Here is a 13,110-nt window from a genome sequence, read left to right on the forward strand (position 1 = left end):
ATCCAGAAACAGAAATCGTTTATACTATCAGATGGAACATAAGGGATGAAATAGCTTGGCTTCCTTAACATCAGTGCCTTTTCATTAATTCAATAAAAATCTGTTTCTAAGAGCTGTTTATGTGCTCTATGTTGCTGCTATTATATAATTTTCTCTGGAAACTTGCCAATGATGTTCTGAAAACAGGGGTATTTCCACAGAACTCTTCTTTATTCATGAAGAGCAACAGTATATTCAGCAAAAGGCTAAGCTCAGGGGATGATGATTACTGTTACAAGATCAAAGACATTTATATGAACAGCTTTTCTGTGAAAATCCTTGCATTTGTAATCTACAGATTCTGGCATCTGTTGCTGTACTGGGAAAAAAATGATTGTGTGGGGAAAGGCAGAGAGATAAGATAAATACAATGTGAGGGTTTCTTGTTTGTTTTTACAAATAGTTGCTATATTTAAGTTATTAGAGATGTTTGGGGATTGTTTTGTTTTCTTTGAGTTTTGGGGGGTTTGCTTGTCTGAGGAAGAGGGTTTGGATTAGTTTTGTTTGTTTGATTTTGGGGGAGTGGTTGCTGCTGGTGTTCCAATAAGGGAATTATTACTTCATTCGATTAAATTTAAGAGAGAATTTTTTTGTCAATCCAAAATCATAAGAGCATATTTCTAGTTCTAAGAATCATATTTTATCCTTGTTTAAAGTTGCAAAGGTAAAACATATCCTGATTTATACTCTTGTATGAGCAATTGAGACAATGGAATATGCTTCTTGAAGCAGCTAGTGGATCCCTGGATAGACTGGTTTATACATTTCTTAGTTTTCCTTCCACTGTTCTCCCTTCTGAAGACAGAGATATATTACCACCCAAAGGTATCATCATGTGCTTCCTATTTCCATCTGAAAAAAAAAAAAGTTGACTTTTGCAAAACTTCCCAGAGTTTTCCCCTACAAAAATTACTTTGATAAGGTACCATGTAACCACTTTGTATTCATAGAAACCCCATCTGAAGAAACTCAGACAAAAAAACAAACAAAAACAACCCCCCTCAAAAAACAAAAACAAATGAACAAAAAAGTAAGATAATACCAGTCTGATTTAAAGGTATACTGAGGGATTTCTGCCTGAACCAGCAAGGCTGGAAGCCTGCAGCATCTTTTGAAATCAGCCCTTGGCCTTTATATGAGAGCAAATGCAAGCAGCGTTCCACAGGGTCTTTGTTATTTTTCCAAAGGACTAGAATCATCACTTGCCAAGGATTAGTAAGAACATAGCAGTCACATATGAGACTGCCTCCATGTATTTTCCAAGTCACCAATTGCTTTCAGGTCAGGGAGCTCCTTTGCTTTTTCTGTTTAGTAGCCCTCAATAGATCTCTTTTGCAATATTAGCCCAGACTTCATATGCACTGACAACATCCTGTAGTGGGGAGATTCACAGAAAATGCCGCTCTTGTCTGAAGAGTTTTGTTTGTTTTGAATCTGGCTCATCTCTGCCTTGACTCTTGTTAGAAGGCCTGCATAATTTATGCCACCAGTGATTTTGCAACCTCTACTAAACTATTCTTTTGAGGGGATGGGGAGATTCTTTGGTTTGTTTGGGGTGTTTTTCCCAGACTGAAAAATCCCACCTCATCCTCTTGTTCCTTGTAAAGAAGTTTAAAGAGATTGATACGTTTATTGGTCATGCTTGTTACCCTCCTCTGAATCTTCTACAATTTTAATACTTCTCTTCTGGGATCAGGGAGATGGGGGATCAGGATGATCTGCCTTGATTCTTTCCATATTATTTTCAAACTGTCTTTAATTTCCAGTTTTCTTTTGGCCTCTGTAGAGCATTAAGTTGAAGTTTTGCACATAAACTAGGGTCCATCTTCTGCATAGTTATGATCAGCCCAGCTTTTTATGTGTGAAGCTAGCATCGTTTTGTCCCAGGTCCATCAAGTCACATTTGTCTGTCTTGAAGTTCACCTGGCATTTCAGCTGCTAGGTGATTTGATCTTTTAAGATGCAGGAATTTTTAACATTAGGTCATAAAAAAAATCATACTGGTGCACATTTCTAAGATACATTTAAAGTACAGATCAAGTTTGGGTTTCTAGTTACCTTTTGTTTTGAAAAAATAGAGTGATACTATAGGATGAAAAAGCAAAAGGCTACACATTTATATTAAGAAAAATAGAAATTCCATCACACTAAGTATAGTATAGAAAGCCATTGTACCACTGAAGACTTATCTCTGCATATCTGACACAAAAAAAAACCCCAACAATTCTTTTCAACAATTTACTCTTTTTCAAAATACTGCAGTTAACTTATATTTTTCCCAATTTAAATTTGCATTAATTTAATATCTTTGTTTTTCCATGTGGAAAAAAAAGCCCCGCCATGTAGTTTCAGATAAAACCCACACTACTTAAAACATTTAATCCCATTTTCACTGCATACCCAAAGGTTCAAAAGAGTGTGAGTCTGCTTCATTACAATAGAAGCTACCTAGCAGGATGTGGCTCTTTAAGTTGTTAAATTTGAGGAATAATGAAGATAAGTGTTAAGACAAAGAAAATATAGGAAGATATTTTCTCCTAAGAGGACATTAGGAGAATGGAGGAAGGAAATCCTTTAAGGTGTCTAAACCAACATACTTCTGTTGTGAGATAACTGTGTCTCATTTTTTTTAATGTAGTTAATAAAAACTCAGGCAATGTGCAGTGTATGCATCTTACTTCCTGTCACAGTCTGAAATGCAAGAAGGAAAAATGAAAAATTTAAGGGTCTGAGTTACCAAGGCATTGCTTAGGTTAATGAAATCTAACCAAGAAGCTGTAGCAGTGCTTGTGGTATAGACTACATTGCATATTGATAAATATGTATTTTACATTTATCCTGATAGCTTTAACTCTGCTATAATTATTCTTCAAATTTTTTAAATTTCCATATATTCTACACTAATTATATTCATGTAAGTGTGTTCTCAATTATTTCACTAGTTGTTTGCAGTTTTTTCTCTGGCAAGGCTAATAAAAGTAGAACCTTGAGATTCAAAGGAACTATGAAATCTTCTCTTATTCCTGTTATGCTATTAAAATGCTATCCATTTTTTAGACAGCCCACTGTAAAAAAAATGATAGCAACTAGTTTTTTAGTTACATAGATCATTGTGACAAAACAAACCTACATGCAAAAAAATAACACAAAACCCCAAACAACAAACCAAATAAAAAAGCCCCAAACAGCTAAGCAATTATGGCAAGGGGAACTACTTTTTGTGTCTACACACAATGTTGCCAAAATTAATTAGTGTTGTTTATCCAGTGTATTTTTAACATTCAGCCAGAAGATTCTTTTATCCTCCATCTGAACAGTACTACTGTTCACATGAATCATTCACCGCTCTCCTCAACTTTGTAGCCTCCTTGGGAAAACATACCAATACTTTATCCTACTTTGCAGTGGTATAAAGCTGTCTAACACTACTTTTTCACTTGTAATTAATTTGTTCCTGAATTTTCTGATCTATACTTATGTAATTTTTGGTGACTTGACTAGGACTGCTTACATTTTTCAGGCACGGCAGGGTAAAGATGATAATTTTTATGATGTTAAAAAATCTCTAAGTAAGAAATAACCAAGGCAGGCATTTCTTAATGTTAAGAAATCAAAAAAATATGTCAGTTATCCCCAGAATACAATACAATAAAAATGCAATGCAAATAAACCAGATTTAAATATGTAGATATCCAGTAAAATTTAATATTTTTAAATTACAGCTTCTTCTGTTTTAGTATCATCTCATAAGTCAACATTTGTCAGTGTATCTTTTGTCATTAAAACATTCTTCTCACTAACACATTTCAGCCCTTGATTCTGATCTTGTCTAACACCTCAGGGTGAGTTCACCACGCATCAGTGCAAATAGGCATTGTGCCCTTGGCTTCAGACCAAAAAATTCCTAATTGGAGTCCAAGTAATATGCAATTAATAGGTAAATTATTCCATTCAAGAGATCCATCCTTAATGTACAGGTTATTTATCTGTATTAAAACAGATAAAGGAAAAATACCACACACTCTATAATACGTGTTTATCTTAGAAATACACAGCACCAGTAAGAAAGTTTTCATTACATTTTTTTGATTAAAGAATTAGGAAAAACAAATAAATCTTAAAAATTCATTCTTTAAAAAATATTTCTAGTACCATTCCTGTCTTTTCAGTAGGTTGCTATAAATATAAAACTGCAGATTAAAAAAATAAAAAGAGAATATCTGGAAAGGGATCTGCTTTTATGATTTAGTAATCATTCATTTTAGCAATACAAGTAAAGTTTCTAATCACTTTAGAAGATACTTTTAGATTTTATTTTCATTTACATTACTATATCATTCATATACAATTTTACTATTAAAAGACAAACACATTTAAAGAACATACTAGAAATACTTTCTGAACCAGCAACTACAGAAAGATTCGAGAATTTTAAATGAATAGAATAAGTTCTTAGCTTTTTTTATTCAGAGGCCTTGCTGATTTCATGTGGAGAGATTTCTGGGGCTTGACATATTAGCATACCAGCAAAAGGTATTAACTTGCAAATTAATACAGTATGTTTGTTCACCCCAGAGGTGGAATGATATGGAAATCATCTTCTTATAACTCTATTACAAAAAATGTATGTCTTGAGACCAGTGTCCTTTGCAGTCTAGTAATTCTGGTTGCATTTCAGTAATAACCTCATTCTAATTTTTTCAAAATTATTTGGAGGTTGCAAAAGAAAACATATAGGCACTGCTAAATTTTGCTTATCTGGGATTGTGAGTACCATTAATTTTTACACACTACTTTCATAACCCTATAGCATTTAGATTGAAGGCAGGGGCAAAACTAAAATCCTTGCCATCAGTAAAGTGTGTTTGTATGTATTGTATGACTCTATGTGTACATGTATGTACCTATGATATATACACCTGGGTATGTATCCTCGCAGCTCACACCTTAGTAGTGAAGAAGAGAGCAAGAAACATTGTTTTCCTTTAATATATGTTTTGTACTAAGGAACCTTGGTCCTTCTTTGAAGCATCTAATAATCAGTACTAGGGAAAACAACCCCAACCAGTTATGGTTGACTTACAGTAGTCCTACAGTATCTGAATCTGTGCATTCTCCTTCCACCCTAGATGCATCTAACACTGCGAAAATCTAAACAGTTAATATTCGTGGCCATTTTATGGCACTAATGACAGTGGCCACACTTTACACTTCTGTTTCTCATGTACTTCCAGTAATGGTATATGCCTTTTAACAATGGTGAAACAGACCTCACACGAAATGTAATTGAGTCAGCATCTCTGTATATACAGGCAGAGATGGCTAATGAATTATATTATGACTACAGAAACATTCTGTTGGTTTAGACTAGGCATTTCATCTAACCATTTTACCTGGATTTTATTTTTCACATTAAAAATATATTTAGCAGTAGCCATATGCAGTATGGTTCAGCATCACTTTATGCATTAGAGAGAAAAAAAAATCAGAATGGCTTTTTTAGCATGTATTTATTTATTAGGTTTTTTGCAATTAATAATACTGCCTTAATTGGGCATGATGTAATGAAGTAGGAATAAGGCAATTCTTTTCAACCTAGTTATCCCTGAAATATATCCTTTTTTCACCTTGCTGAGTGCTATTAGTCATCCAGAAAACATGTAAGATCACTTGAAGATTGGCCACTGCATTCAGCAACTGCTGAAGGTATTGCAATGCCTATGAATTTGTATTCAGAGAAGAAAATCATCATTCTGATAGTCGAGGAAAGGACTCACCACTAAAACTATTTTAACAATATAAGCTAAATATTAAACTCCTACTAACTACAATTAATTCAAACTAATTGCAGGCCACAATTATGGAAGTTGCAGTTATGAAAGTTGCAGTTTTGGTTTTGGGTTTTTTTTTAATGATACTTAAGGGGTAAAATCCTTACTATTCCTGTATAGAAACTATGCTGAAATATTTGTTTACATTTCTTCTCTCATGTTGCAGTCTGAATGTAAAAATAGATGCCTTATGAAGTCCTGAAGTATCAATATGATTAAGTCAACTGCACTTCCATATATATTTCTTGTGGGTATAACACACTAAAATGTAGTTGGCAAGTCCAGAAGTTGATAACATCATACTTGTAACAATTAATCTTTAACTAAAAGTCTGTTTCAGCTGGATTTTAGCTATATGGGAAATAACAAGTGACAGATCTTGAGTGGCAAGATGCTTATTTTACAGTTGTGTAAAGAAAATAGTTACATGTTTATATTACATCACTTCAGCGTTCCATTTTTTAAAGACTAAGTGGATGATGAAATTCTAATAACTAGTATTGGAAATAATATTAACAATTATGTTAAAAACAACACTCCCTTGTTTACCACTAAAAAGAATTGTAATAGAAATCCTAAGCAGAACTGAAAAGCTCTTTACAGGAACACTTCTGAGCATAACTTCCTGATAAATCAAAGTAGAAAGCTATACATTGCACATTTACTTAAGAAGAATTTGTATCTGCTAGATCGGTTTTCTCCTCAGGAAAATTCAGAGGGGTTCTTTTTTTTTAACTTGATTTGGAAAAATAAATTGTGTCCACACTGTGTCCTGTCCGCAGTTCCTTTTGATAACTACTTAAAATAAGGGTTGTACTTCTGTCACTGTCTGGTGAGCTTTCCAGTGGCATGCAAGGAAAGGAACATGTGCTTGCATTCAGTGTACAAGCTGATTTACAGTGAGCTTTGGATACTTGATAAAAAGCTGACTGTGCAATGCAGGATATAATCTGTCCTTTTCTGCATTTCATTTTTACATACTGTACACAATTTCTGAAGTGATTTAGCTCATGAAAAAGAACACAGATGTTTCACCATGGCATATTCTGTTGCACTTTAACTCTTGTTTTAATCTGCTGCAATAAGGTAAAGAGTCTGAGAAATGACAAAAATGGATGACTGAGTCAAGCTTCTGATTTCTCTGTCCTTATAGGCTGACTTCATGGAACACAAATTTTTTCAGCTCCAAAAGCAAGATCAGAAAAAAAGTCAACTTTTCTCTTTGAATATCTCCTAGAGATTTTCACTCCAGGTCTCTCAATAGAGTGAAAGCCTTTGCTTTTGCCTTCTTGTTCAGGGAGGATGTACAAAATTTCTGGGGATGGTGGCAAAATTAATGTACACATAAAGGATTTATATCTTTGGAAAACTCAAGGAGAAATACAAAAAAGCTCAATGGATGATCTGGATGGACAGTTATAGACTGTTTAGGAGGGATTGGCAGGGCAGGGGGGCAGAAGTGTTGGACTGTACAGTGTTTGCATTAAAGGAAAAGCAAATAAAGCAGATGGTTTTGTGGGAGTTTATTATAGATCAGCCAGCCAGGATGATGCCACCAATGTATTATTCTAAATGGAATTAATGGAAATCTCCAGAGCAGTTACTCTGGTCCTTATAGGTGCCTTCAAATTCCCAGAGGTTAACTGGGAAAAACAGAGGTCCAAGAAATTCCTGGAGTAGATTGACGAAAACACTTAGGTACACATACTAAAGGAGAAGAGTGGGAGTAATGGAGTGATCTCTGTTCTCTGATGTCTGGTGATAGGACACAAGGGAATGTTCAAGGGGATATAAGAAATATGCGGGGAAGATAAGAGTGGATATTAGAAAATTTTTTTTCTGTGAAAGGGTGGTCAAGCACTGGAACAAGCAACCCAGGGAAGTGGCCCCAGGCCTGTTGGTGTTCAAGGAGGAGATTACTTCCTTTAGGTTCCCCTGTAGGAGTTGGACTCAATGATTACAGTTCCGTGATTCTGTATCCTTAACTCTATAAGTACTTTTCACTCAAACAGTAACTTACATAAATTTTTGACAGATAAATGAGTCTATTCATTTATATGGCAGCTGTAATTTTTTGCACAATTTTGAGAATTTAGAAATTTTAAAAAAAGTTCTCTTCCAATCTGCACATCAATTAGGAAAAAAAAAAACAACACACCTAACAACAACAACAACAACAAAACCCCAATATATATAACACAGCAAAAACTGTCTACAAGTAAATGAACCTCAGAGCACATGATAATTAGCTCCAAAAGTACCTTTGCACAAAATGTATTCTGGATAGGACATCATAATGGAATGTAACGCCTTTATTATTTCAAAGCATCAATGGGCAAGGCATACAATCTTTCAGTTAAAGTTATCCATCTCCACAACGGGATTGAAAAACCTGTCTCTAACTCTCTGTCCATCTGTTCCATCTAAGACCAGATGCTAGCTCATACTGTCAGAGTTACCAGTCATAGAAATAGTTTGTGTGAGCAAATCTATACAAATTCTAGGTTACTGTTTGCTAGACTTAGATGGCCTTTTCCATGTGTCACTTTCTATCACTTATACATACCTCAAGGATCAGCTTCAGAACATTTTCAGTATTCTGGTCCTTGGAACTATAACACACAAACTTGTTATTCTTTATTAGCTAGTTGCTATATACATATTCTTCATGTTCTATTATTCAAGGAAAACTGCAAAGACTAGTTTCTAATGTAATTCTCTGTGAGAGTTATACAGGCTAACACAGATATTTGAATACAACTTGCATCGCTAGATTTTAGTGTCACAATCACAGAGATGTGTTTGACATTATTTTTCATTTTTTTCTATGTGCCTGAGTATCCCAGACTAATAGTGAATTTTCCAAGAATAGTAAGTTGTACATCTTTACAGATAAATTCTTAGCAATCACTTATCTGTGGGAAGAAATATGTTAGAAAAGTGACTAAGCACACTAGCAGTTCTTGATTAATCCATTCCCTCAGGGCGGAACAGCGCTTGTGTTTTCATAATTAGTTCATTAGCACTACATAACTACTTTGTTGATGCCTACTCTGAAGCTTCCACTTGCTTTCTTATAACTACATTTACAGCTTTAGTTATGATAAAGGATTTGGAAAAGAAAGTTATTGCACTGAACTGACTTCTTTTCCTTTTTCTTTTCTTCACTCACTGTCCAAAGGATGCTATGTACCCTTAGCACACAAGCTGATCCAAACACCTCTGCAGCCTTCAAGTCATCACCGAGTCCATTTTCCCTTTTGTTTTTCATTGGATGTGCTCCTGCCTACTCTTAAATTATGAAGTCTAAATAAATTATTTAGATCCATATATCCCTTTGTTAACATCTGATAGCAGCCCAAACAGGAATAGCACTCCTAAACGATTTTTTCTTAAAATACTCTAAAAAATATCTCATTTTAGCATCTTTGCTGCCACTTATCACAGACTACAGATGTATATTGATGTTTTTGTCTTTGATTTCTCCACTGTCATATTATACAGCACATTCAGCTTCATAAATGTTCTCTTCAAAAAAAGAAAAAAAATGTCTTGATTTATTTTAAGGCCAGCAAGGCCTAACACATGTCTAAAGAACCAAGGTTTGGGAGATCAAGGTTCTCAGTTTTTTATTGATCTGCCAGGTTTTGCAATCTAGGATGATACTATTCTTATTAGTTAAATGATAAAAATCTACTATGATTGCTTTTAAATAAATCCTGACCTGCATGGATAAATTTTCTCCTTGCAGAGATGTAGGAGTACGTTTGTAGTCACTTGGAACAAGATCTGAAATCCACTGAAGTTATCCCTTCAAAGAAAAGGATAACATGCCTTCTCATTAACTCATGTTGGTTCTCAATCAAATCCTCAGTTTACCTTGTTGTTTAGCTTACTAGCTTTTTCAAGATTCGATTCCAAGGGTTTCTCAGGAATAAAAGAGTGGTAAAGGGAAATTGATGACAAGAGATTTCCTTCAATGTTATCATAAGGAGATGCCATTTGCTGAAATTATTTAAGTATCAGTCATAGAGTAATCCTTACGACATTTTACCTCTCACTAAGTACCATAAACTTTGAAAAATGTAAAGGTCTCTAAGAATACTAGAAGAGAAAAATAGACTCCGTGAAATATTCTCACCTTTACAGAATCTTTTTTTCCCCCTCGAATGTAGAATGTTGACTGAAAGTTTTCCTCCTTCCAAATAATTTGGTTTGGTAATTCTTTATTCTTCAGTATTAGCAATATTTACTAGGCGAGTTATGAGCAGCCAAACAGTAGGAGACCATGAGACCAAAGACCAGTCATTGTGTGCCCATTGAGGGCAATTTTAGATTTCAAAGCCATTTTCAGTCTTAGAAATTTCTATCACCAACAATTTCACATAGGATCTGACCTGCTACTTTTACTGAAAAGGCCTGAAAATTTAACAAGAACAATCTGGTAAGCTACATGACCAGTCCTAGAAGTGTCACAGCATAGGAGTGCTTAAGAGAGATGTGGAATATATTCCAGAATTCTTCAGGGCGCTCTTATTTTTCATAATAGAGTTCTGGATAGTCCTAGGCTTGAGAAAAGAACAAAGCCAGTGTTTTGTCCCTAATTTGGAAATATCCATGGGATACTTTCTGTTAATTCTTCATGCATGTGAATATGCATCTGTCTCTTTCCTTACAGATCCAATTCTTCTAATAGTTGTGGTGGGTTGACTGTGGCATCCACTGCAAAGAGCCCCCTACTCTATCACTCTCCTCCTCAGCTGGGCAGCAGTGATATAAGAAAAGGCTCATGGGTAGAGATAAGGACAGGGAAAGATCACTCACTAGTTATTGACAAGAACAAAACAGATTCAACTTGAAGAAAATAACTTTTTGTTTTATTGCCAGGTAAATCAGAATGAGAATGAGGAATAAAAGCAAAATCTTAAAACACCTTCTCCCACTCCTCCCCTTTTCTCAGGCTCTTGATTTTCTCTGCCTTGTGCCCACAGCAGCACAGGGGGACAGGGAATGGGGGCTGTAGGCCATGGGAGATCTGGTCAGTTCATCACACATGGGTGCTTCCCACAGGGTCAGCCTCCTTCAGGCACTTCCACCTGCTCTGGATTGGGGTGCTTCACAGGCTGTAGGTGGATCACTGCTCCCCCGTGGTCCTCCACGGTCTGCTTCTCCACAGGCTGCCCCACAGGCTGCAGGGGAATCTGAGATCCAGACCTGCAGCAATGCCTCCTCCACCTCCCCCTCTACTCACCGTGGTGTCTGCAGGGCAGTTGCCCTCACACATTTTCACTCGTCTCTTCTGGCTGCTCTTTCACAGCAATTTCTTTGCCCTTCTTAACTCTTTTATTCCAGGGATGTTCTCACCATTTCTCATAGGCTCAGCCTTGGACAGCAGTGGATTCAGCTTGGAGATGCCTGGCTTTTGCTTTATTGGACAACGGGGGCAGCTTCTCTCAGAAACCACCCTACAGACCCCACTGCAAAAACTCTGCCACACAAACCAAATACAATTTTCTAATTTTCATTGATATTCATGATACATCATATCTATGAGTTCATGTGAATAGAATTTGGCATCACAATAAACTGTCCAGTGACATTTACACCATTTACACATACCACACCTGTCAGTGGAGGAGAAATAAAATTTTATTACTTTTTCTGAAGAAATATATTTCACCTTTTTTTCTCCCATTTCCAGAAGAATAAAACTTACTACTTTTTTAATCTAATTGAATCTAACCTAATTTTTGAAAAGTGTTCTCAGCTCCACTTCTTCTTAAATTCAATATCCTTTGTGTAAATTATGTTTTTTTTCCTCCAGGTCAGTGTGGTCAGTGATTCCTGTTCTAAGTTTTGCCTTAAAGACAATATTTAAAATTTGTCTCTGATGCTCAAACTTCATATAACGCATGCTCTTACTGAGGGCTGTTTTATGATAAGTAACGATAGAACACTTAAGAATACTTCCAAAGTGTTCCAAAGTGTAACCAAACAACCATATTTTTAGAACACATATTTCACTTACATGCAATTTAAATCCCTGCCACAAAGGGGTACAGCTATTTACTACTCTCTCTGCATGAACAATCGCCAAGTACAAAAGGAGTTCCAAGACAGGTTAAATAAGAACTAAATAAATGATCCTATGCCAATTAGAAATGCAGCAAGTAAAAATCTTTCAATGTCAATATAAACACGTTTTAAAATTTTTATTTAAAAGAATGAAGTAAAGAAGGCAAAATGAATAACTTTGTAAAATGAGATACAAGACAAGAAATGGCGAAAAATTGACATGTCATGTCCATTTCCCTTTACCTCTCTTTAATTCCCAAGAAACACCTGGAATCTAATCCTGAAAAAGCTAGTAAGTTAAACAACAAGGTAAATTGAGGATCTGATTCAGAACCAACATGAGTTAATGAGAAGGCATGTTATCCTTTTCTTTGAAGGGATAACTTCAGTGGATTTCAGATCTTGTTCCAAGTGACTACATGTTCAACACTTCACACAAAAGTGAAGCTGTGATTGAAAAAATAATCATGCCAAGAAAAATGATGCAATAATTAAGAACTGTTAAAACTTATTAGGGTCTAAAGAGAGATAAACATAAAAAGTGTTGATTAAAGAATTTAATAATTGCACTCATAAATTATTACCTCAATAATTAGTTTAGCCATTGTCTATGTGAAAAAATTGTAAATCAAACTTCTTGATTTGATTTCATTAGCTAACTTAAAATATGTATCCACCTGAAGTAATTATGTTTTTTCCTTAGACATGTGGAATAAGAGAAGATAGTAATGAAGCAGAAGATACTGGAGAGATTCTACTGTCTTCACAGAAATTTGAGTACAAATTGACAAATTAATAAATGTAACAGTTCTGTTGCTACAAAAGAAGCATAATAACATCAATTGGTTGAAAGTGCATTAAAAGATCAAAAATGGAAAAATATTAATATAATGTAATAGAAACTGACTGTAGTTGAAACAGGCCATTTTATGACTTGTTCTCAGTGGATTTTTTTTTTTTAACAGTTTTATCTTGGGGGTTCTTAAGTCCGTATAATTTCAGATAGATTAAAACAGTCTCACAAATTATTACAAAAGAAGTGTGCTGAATAGCAATAATATATAAAATCTTTTTAATACCAGCACTTATTTATATTGTTTCATTTTGATGCCTTTCCAAGTCTAGTACATTTATTGAAGTGTGAGAGTCATTAAGTTGTTCCTAC

This window comes from Sylvia atricapilla, chromosome Z, assembly GCF_009819655.1.
Source record: "Sylvia atricapilla isolate bSylAtr1 chromosome Z, bSylAtr1.pri, whole genome shotgun sequence".
In the NCBI taxonomy this organism is placed as follows: domain Eukaryota; kingdom Metazoa; phylum Chordata; class Aves; order Passeriformes; family Sylviidae; genus Sylvia; species Sylvia atricapilla.